This window comes from Geotrypetes seraphini, chromosome 15 (genome assembly GCF_902459505.1).
Source record: "Geotrypetes seraphini chromosome 15, aGeoSer1.1, whole genome shotgun sequence".
Lineage (NCBI taxonomy): Eukaryota > Metazoa > Chordata > Amphibia > Gymnophiona > Dermophiidae > Geotrypetes > Geotrypetes seraphini.
In genome coordinates this window covers 9458546-9466362 of record NC_047098.1, presented here as the reverse complement: position 1 = coordinate 9466362, position 7817 = coordinate 9458546, and the positions used below count along the sequence as shown (strand labels likewise).

Here is a 7817-nt window from a genome sequence, read left to right as displayed (position 1 = left end):
GTCTAGCTCCGGTGATCCTTCTTGGTTTAGATAAGCCGGCGCTGAGATAAGCTGCTCCGATCGCAGCACTCCTGGGAGAAATGAAGTCGCCAGGTGAGCATGCAGTACAAGCCATTGAATCATGACCGCAATTACACACCTTAGGTAACCAAGCTTGAGAATGGATTAGCAGCACTTGTTACGAAAAACAAACAATGGGGATGTTTTGTTGCACTTGTGCTGCCTTGTCTCTGTTGAGGTAAAAAAAAAAAAAAAAACTTCCATTGAGCATCCAACAGTTATTCGGTGGAAAGTTACTAATACGGAGCTTGCCAACCAGAACTGCAGGGTTGTAAGGAGTTAACTGTCACAGGGCAAGCCCCGATTCCAAGTAAACAGAATAAACGTCTTTTTTATGTGTAGTACTTCTCTCTTTTCTTGCTAAAGTTAGGAATTCCTTCAGAACAGTTCATCCTATTGGAGGCAGGTCAGAAATAAGAGCCATGTCCTGGAAATACCATTAGAAGCTTATGCCTGAGAGCACTGGGATTACCTGATCACTTTCAGCTTAGCTAAAGCCTAATAAAGCTTTTTTTTTCTTCACAGAAAGAGTGGTTGGGGAGCAGGAGAACCATATTGGAGGGCAACGAGGGCTTGTTTGTGGCTGACCCCGTGCTTCCTGCAGCAGCGGAGACTTTTTTCCTGAAACCACCTGCAGGCATCGACGGAGATGGACTCCTGACGTCATTGGGTCCGTCTCGAATCAGATTTAGTGGAGCCGCCACCATGGTTGCGGCCGCAGCCACGCGGCCGCAGAGCGTGACCGAAGGGGCGTGCCCAAAGGGGCATGCCAAGCCCCTTGGGTGCCCCATGGAGCCATGAGGAGCAGGGGAGCTGGAATTGATCGCTGATGGTAACTATATAATGTTAAAGCTGGGTCAACATGGGGAAAAGAAAAATTAAGCCAAAGAGTTCTACACCAGCCATTTCTGGCCCCATGGATAGGCATTTAACATTAGTAACTGGTAATTCCGCTGTAGTACCAATTAACATGAACTCTTGTTTGTCTGGAGCATCAATGAGTCCCCTCGAAAGATATCCTCCCCTTCATCCAGTATCAGGTGAAAGCAGGAATATTGCTCCTGCTATATCCCCCGAATAGGTGGTAACATCCACTCAGACTAATAAGCTGGTGTACTCTGAAATACCTAAAGGTTTGGTTTTTTCAGGTCTAGTGGAAGAACAATCACCTTTGGTGGATGCACAAGATATTACTCTTAAAGATTTGTGGTTAGGTATTACTAGGGTTGAAGGGTTTCTTAGGTCAACGATGAAGCGAATGGGGGACTTTTCACAATCTGTCTCTTCCAAATTAGAAAATGTGGATTCCAATTTAAGCTGCTTGGACAAATGTTTAATTGTTACGGAAGCTCAATGTAATACTTTACAAGCTGTCTCAGTCTCTGCTGTTAATGATTCTTCTGTGATGCATGCTAAATTAGAATCAATGAAAAATATGAATAGAGCGAGAAATCTCCGCTTGGTCAATTTCCCTGTAACTCATTTATTATCGTCTGAAATTTTGTTAAAAAAATATTTCAAAGAAATACTGGGGTTGCCCAATGCGGAGAATTTTCCAAAAAATAATTACTGTTATGTACCTCAAAAAAAGAAAGAATCGGACCAAGAGGTGGACCACCTGGTCACAACAGAAATTAACTTAACTGAATTTTTAGAAGATACTCAGGATGTGATTCAGAGTTGGGCCACCTTGGTGGTAACATGCATGAGTGAGATAGATAAAATGTTAATCATGAAACTTTACTTTAAAAATAGGTTAATACAATTTTGTGGTGACTTAGGATTTTTCCGGATGTTTCTAGAGCTACTCAATGTAGAAGGAAAGAGTTTTTGAGGTTAAAACTTATAGTTTTGGCCCTAGAGGCATCTTTTTATTTAAAATTTCCTTGTAAATGTTTAGTTAAGTTACATGATGTATGTTTTCTGGGATCCCATTCAACTGCAACAATTTCTAGTAGCTCGTGAGCAGAAATAGTTTTATTTTTTATTTTCTTGTATGTTTCATCGCTAAGATATTGAGGAGAAAGTTTCCTTATCTTTTCCTTTATTCTTCTTTTTGTTGAATTTAGTATCCTGATCCCACTTTTGGTGGGCTTAAAAAGGATTTGTGTATGATGTATTATTTACTATGTTTGTAGATTCTCTTTTTTTCCTTTGTATTATTGAATAATGTAATAATATTCAAATTATAATTCAAAAAAAAAAAGAAAGAGTGGTTGACCATTGGAACGAGCTCCCAGTGCAGGTGATCGCGGCCAGCAGCGTGCAAGATTTCAAGAAAAAGTGGGATGCCCACGACGGATCTCTACGAGGGTAGTGTAAAGGGGATGCCATCAGAGTGTGTCCCCTAGGAGGGTAGTTGGGGGGAGGGTTAATAGAGTGGGCAGACTTGATGGGCTATGGCCCTTTTCTGCAGTCATTTTCTGTTTCTATGTTTCTATGCACAATAAAATTGAACTTGCTTTTTACACATTATTTTGGCTGTTCTGCTTTATATTGACTGCCACACCCTAGTGGGGCCATATAATAGCAGCATAGGACAAAGGTTAGTGTATCTCAAGATGTGTCCTAGAAGGATGACTAAAAGAGCAAATGTGCATTGGAAATCTTATCAGCAGTTACACCCTGATAAAGATCTCCGAGTTATGGAATTAATCATTTTATACTTCTTTACTCAATGTGTCATTGATATAAGCCAGTATTTCATAAAACCATCCATTCTCATTGTGCATGGTGTCTAGATAACCCTAAACACTTGATTTTGGGAATTATAACTCTTTCAAAGTTTTAAACTTTTTGCAGGTAAAAATTTTAAGTACCAAAATTCATTTTATTCCCCTGAAAGTCTAGATGTCTCCACCCAACATAGACTATGGTTCAAAAGAACTGCTTCCGGAGTGTTCTTTCATGGTACAAACCATTGTGTTTAGTTGATCCTGAAAATGAGGCAAAAGCAATGGGAATTTAAAGACCATCATCCCAACTAAACAGCATATAAGGGCCCAGAGGCCTTCCAATTGGACTTGGATTACTTCCAAAAATATTAGTTGATCCATGATCCAAATCAGAGTAATGTGTCTGATGAAAGTGAATGGGTTGAGGTCATTTATTTTATTCCATTGCTTATGTGAACTGTGTATATGTCATGTCTGTCTGTCCAAGTTAGAGTGTAAGCTCCTCTGAGCAGGGACCATCTATTAAATGTCAAAATGTACAGCATCCCCAACCCTATATGGTGATTTGGTGTAGGATGGGCTGGGGTGAGCTTGGACGGCAACTTCAGCATTTGGAACCAATAACAATACCAGCCTTTATAGTCTACAGCCCAGAAATATCAAAGAAGAGACAAGTTAATCTAATCACGTATTTTTTAAATGGGTATAACTTATGGGCAGACTGAATGGACCATTCAGGTCTTTATCTGCCGTCATTTACTATGTTACTATGTTAGATTGGAACGTGTTCTTATGAATGTTATTGCAACACCCGTGGCTGTTTTGTTTTATTCTTTTGTCGGTTTCTTCAATCATAAACTGAATGCCATGGTAATATATGGAGATTTACTGTATGGGTGGTGGATATTGAGTACTGTAATGAAAGGGGGAAAGGGATTGTCTGGGCGGTTGTATCCTTACAGACACTTAACATTAGAAACATAGAAACACGATGGCAGATAAAGACCAAATGGCCCATCCACAGCATCCACTATCTCCTTCTCTCCCTATTGGCTAAGGCTCTTTCCACCCGCATTGTGATGTCATAGAACTTTATGGTTATAGAAACATTGTCCAAGTCTATTTGAAACCTAGCCGAATGCCGAGCCGCCATTTCTTAGAAGAAAATCATTGAAGCGGTAACTCGAGTGTACAATGTAAGCATCAGGGAAAGCTGTTAATATTGCTTTATTTAAGATATCTTGATAGAAAAGGTTGTTTGAAACAGTTTATTTTTATTTTTTAGAATTTCCCCTGATGCAGCAATCAATCGTGAAACAGGGCCTGTCGGGAGTTCTATGAATTTTTTCTCCCGTGCATTAGTGTGACAACGGCACTGGGAGAATAGTGTGGACTGCTCAGATTTGGATCACACCTAGAGGATAAAGTACTATTGAAGATAAGTTCTTCCCTACTTTTTTGACTTCTATACATTATTGATTTAGCATATGAAACTTGAAATAAGATACAGAGTTTTTGTGGACCAAGGATGTTTTTTCCTATGCAGCTGTATAGTATAACACAGGTGAGTATAGAGTTTTTTCAGGTGATAATGATCTCTGGAAGAAACTGAGGTCTTTTCTCCGTTTATGGTATGAAATTATCTCTTTATACCTCTAAGGTAATGAATCTTCCTGAATATATTTGTGTGGTGAAATTACTAATAGAAACGTTGTAACATGATGGCAGATAAAGGCCAAATGGCCCATCCGCAGCATCCACTATCTCCTCCTCTCCGTATTGGCTAAGGCTCTTTCCACCTGCATTGTGATGTCATAGAACTTTATGGTTATAGAAACATTGTAATATGATGACAGATAAAGGCCAAATGGCCCATCTAGTCTGCCCACCCGCAGTAACCATTACCTTTTCCCCTCTCAGAGAGATCCCACTGCCTATCCCAGGCTTTCTTGAATTCAGACACAGTCTCAGTCTCCACCACCTCTTCGGGAGACTGTTCCACACATCTACCACCCTTTCCATAAAAAAGTATTTTCTTAGATTACTCCGGAGTCTATCACCTCTTAACTTCATCCTATGCCCTCTCATTTCAGAGTTTCCTTTCTTTTCTTTTTTTCCCCAACATTTCATTAAATTTTTTTTAGCAAAAACAACATTATACATATAAACAATAGTATTATAATACATCATAATAAGCTGCATAATTCCTGTACAGTATAATGAAGTCATGATAGATTAGTGCTCAATTCCTTACAAAATTCATCTAAAGGAGCCCAAGTCTTATTGAAGCTAGCTATATTATTATGTTTGAATGCTATTATTGCTTCATACTTTCTTAATACACAGAGATGGTTCCACCATTCACAAAAGTTAAGCTTACAGTCATCTTTCCAGTTACATACTATATGATAAATAGCTAGTGCAATCATGAAATCAAAATTTTTTTTGATTAATGTAGGCCAGGGTTAGGTAATTCCGGTCCTCGAGAGCCGGAGCCAGGTCAGGTTTTCAGGATATCCACAATAAATATGCATGAGATAGATTTGCATCTCAAGGAGGCAGTGCATGCAAACCCATCTCATACATATTCATGGTGGACATCCTGTATTCGTGTATAAGATTTTTGTTACCGACGTGCATCACCTTACACTTATCCACGTTGAACCTCATTTGCCATGTCGCGGCCCATTTCTCGAGCGTGTTTATGTCACGTTGCAGGTCTTCGCAATCCTCCTGCATCTTCACTACTTTGAATTAACTCCGTGTCATCTGCAAATTTAATCACCTCACTCGTCGTACCAATTTCCAGATTGTTTATAAATATGTTGAAGAGCACGTGTCCAAGCACCGAACCCTGCGGCACTCCACTCATGACGCTTTTCCAGTCCGAGTATCGTCCATTTACCCCCACTCTCTGTTTCCAATCCACCAGCCAGTTTTTAATCCACGTGTATATTTCACCCTCAGTTCCATGGCTTGCAATTTTCTGAAGTAGTTGTTCATGCGGAACGCCTTCTGAAAATCCAGATATACAATGTTGACCGGGTCACCCTTGCCTATCTGCCTGTTTACTCCCTCGAAGAAGTGCAGCAAGTTCGTCAAGCAAGATCTTCCTTTGCTGAAGCCGTGCTGGCTGCTCCTCATCAGATTGTGTCCGTCAAGGTGATCAATGAGGCGGTTCTTTATTAGCGCCTCTACCATCTTTCCCGGTACCTGCAGGAATAGGCACAAGCATTAGAATAAATGCTTCCAATGATCAGTCCAGCAATCTTTCAAAATCACGATATGTATCCAATAAATTGTGTGCCAATTTTGGGGCTTTTAAAGATAAGGAATCAGATGATTAGGGGGAGAATATATGGTTCAAGATCTGCATTAGACATTTTCCATTGTAATGAAACATTTACATTAATCATGCCGAAAATTGTCTACTTTGTTTTCATAATATAAAGATTTTTATCTTTTTTAAGTCAAAATGTGTGTTGAAGAAATACCAAAGAGTAGCCGAACTATCAATGTAATACTTTGAAACTGAAACCAATTTCATAGCGTTACGCCACAGAAAGACAAAGGACAGATTATCCAAACAATGAAACCACAAAGCTCTTGAAAGACAGAAGGTACAGAAATCATGCCAGTTTGTTAATGAAGAAAACAAACTTTACAAATGCCTTTCAGGATAAAATGTTTTATTTCAATAATGCCGACAATTTTGCTAGGAATCAAAACATGATAAAAGGGGATGGAACTCCTCTCGTATGGGGAAAGACTAAAACGGTTAGTGCTCTTCAGCTTGGAAAAGAGACGGCTTGGGAGATATGATTGAAGTCTACAAAATCCTGAATGGAGTAGAACGGGTACAAGTGGATCGATTTTTCACTCTGTCAAAAATTACAAAGCCTAGGGAGCACTTTTATAAGCAATAGGAGAAACTAGGGAAAGACTAGGGAAATACTTTTATAAGCAATAGGAGGAACTAGGGAAAGACTAGGGAAATACTTTTATAACCAATAGGAGGAACTAGGGAAAGACTAGGGAAATACTTTTATAACCAATAGGAGGAACTAGGGAAAGACTAGGGAAATACCTTTATAACCAATAGGAGGAACTAGGGAAAGACTAGGGAAATACTTTTATAACCAATAGGAGGAACTAGGGAAAGACTAGGGAAATACTTTTATAACCAATAGGAGGAACTAGGGAAAGACTAGGGAAATACTTTTATAACCAATAGGAGGAACTAGGGAAAGACTAGGGAAATACTTTTATAACCAATAGGAGGAACTAGGGAAAGACTAGGGAAATACCTTTATAACCAATAGGAGGAACTAGGGAAAGACTAGGGAAATACTTTTATAACCAATAGGAGGAACTAGGGAAAGACTAGGGAAATACTTTTATAACCAATAGGAGGAACTAGGGAAAGACTAGGGAAATACCTTTATAACCAATAGGAGGAACTAGGGAAAGACTAGGGAAATACTTTTATAACCAATAGGAGGAACTAGGGAAAGACTAGGGAAATACTTTTATAACCAATAGGAGGAACTAGGGAAAGACTAGGGAAATACTTTTATAACCAATAGGAGGAACTAGGGAAAGACTAGGGAAATACTTTTATAACCAATAGGAGGAACTAGGGAAAGACTAGGGAAATACCTTTATAACCAATAGGAGGAACTAGGGAAAGACTAGGGAAATACTTTTATAAGCAATAGGAGTTAATATTTTTTCACTCAGAGAATAGTTAAGCTCTGGAACACGTTGCCAGAGGTTATGGTAAAACAAACTTATCTTAAGGCAGATTGTACATTGGAAGAGCTCCTTGACCGTTACTAGTCTCCCCTTGTACTAAACCGTACTAGCGGTTATTATCGCAGGGAGCCGCGCTGAATGCTCCGCACTGCTCCCGGTCCTTTTATTAAGGCGTGCTAACCGATTTAGCACGCCTTAATTAAAGGACCCCCATAGAGTTCCTATGAGCGTCGGGAGCAGCGCGGAGCATTGAGCGCAGCTCCCTGTGCTAATAGCCCCTAGTGCGGATTAGTAAAGCCGACGTCCGACGGGGTAGCCAGGGTTTCA

At 39.7% G+C, this 7817-nt stretch overlaps 1 long non-coding RNA gene across 1 annotated transcript; it reads left to right on the top strand.

Moving 5' to 3' along the window:
- The first annotated feature begins 425 nt into the window (after positions 1-425).
- LOC117348849 lies at positions 426-5289 on the top strand. The gene is made up of 3 exons (XR_004537059.1): positions 426-466; positions 586-892; positions 4021-5289. It is a non-coding gene; the product is annotated as an uncharacterized LOC117348849 (long non-coding RNA).
- The last annotated feature ends 2528 nt before the right edge of the window (positions 5290-7817 follow it).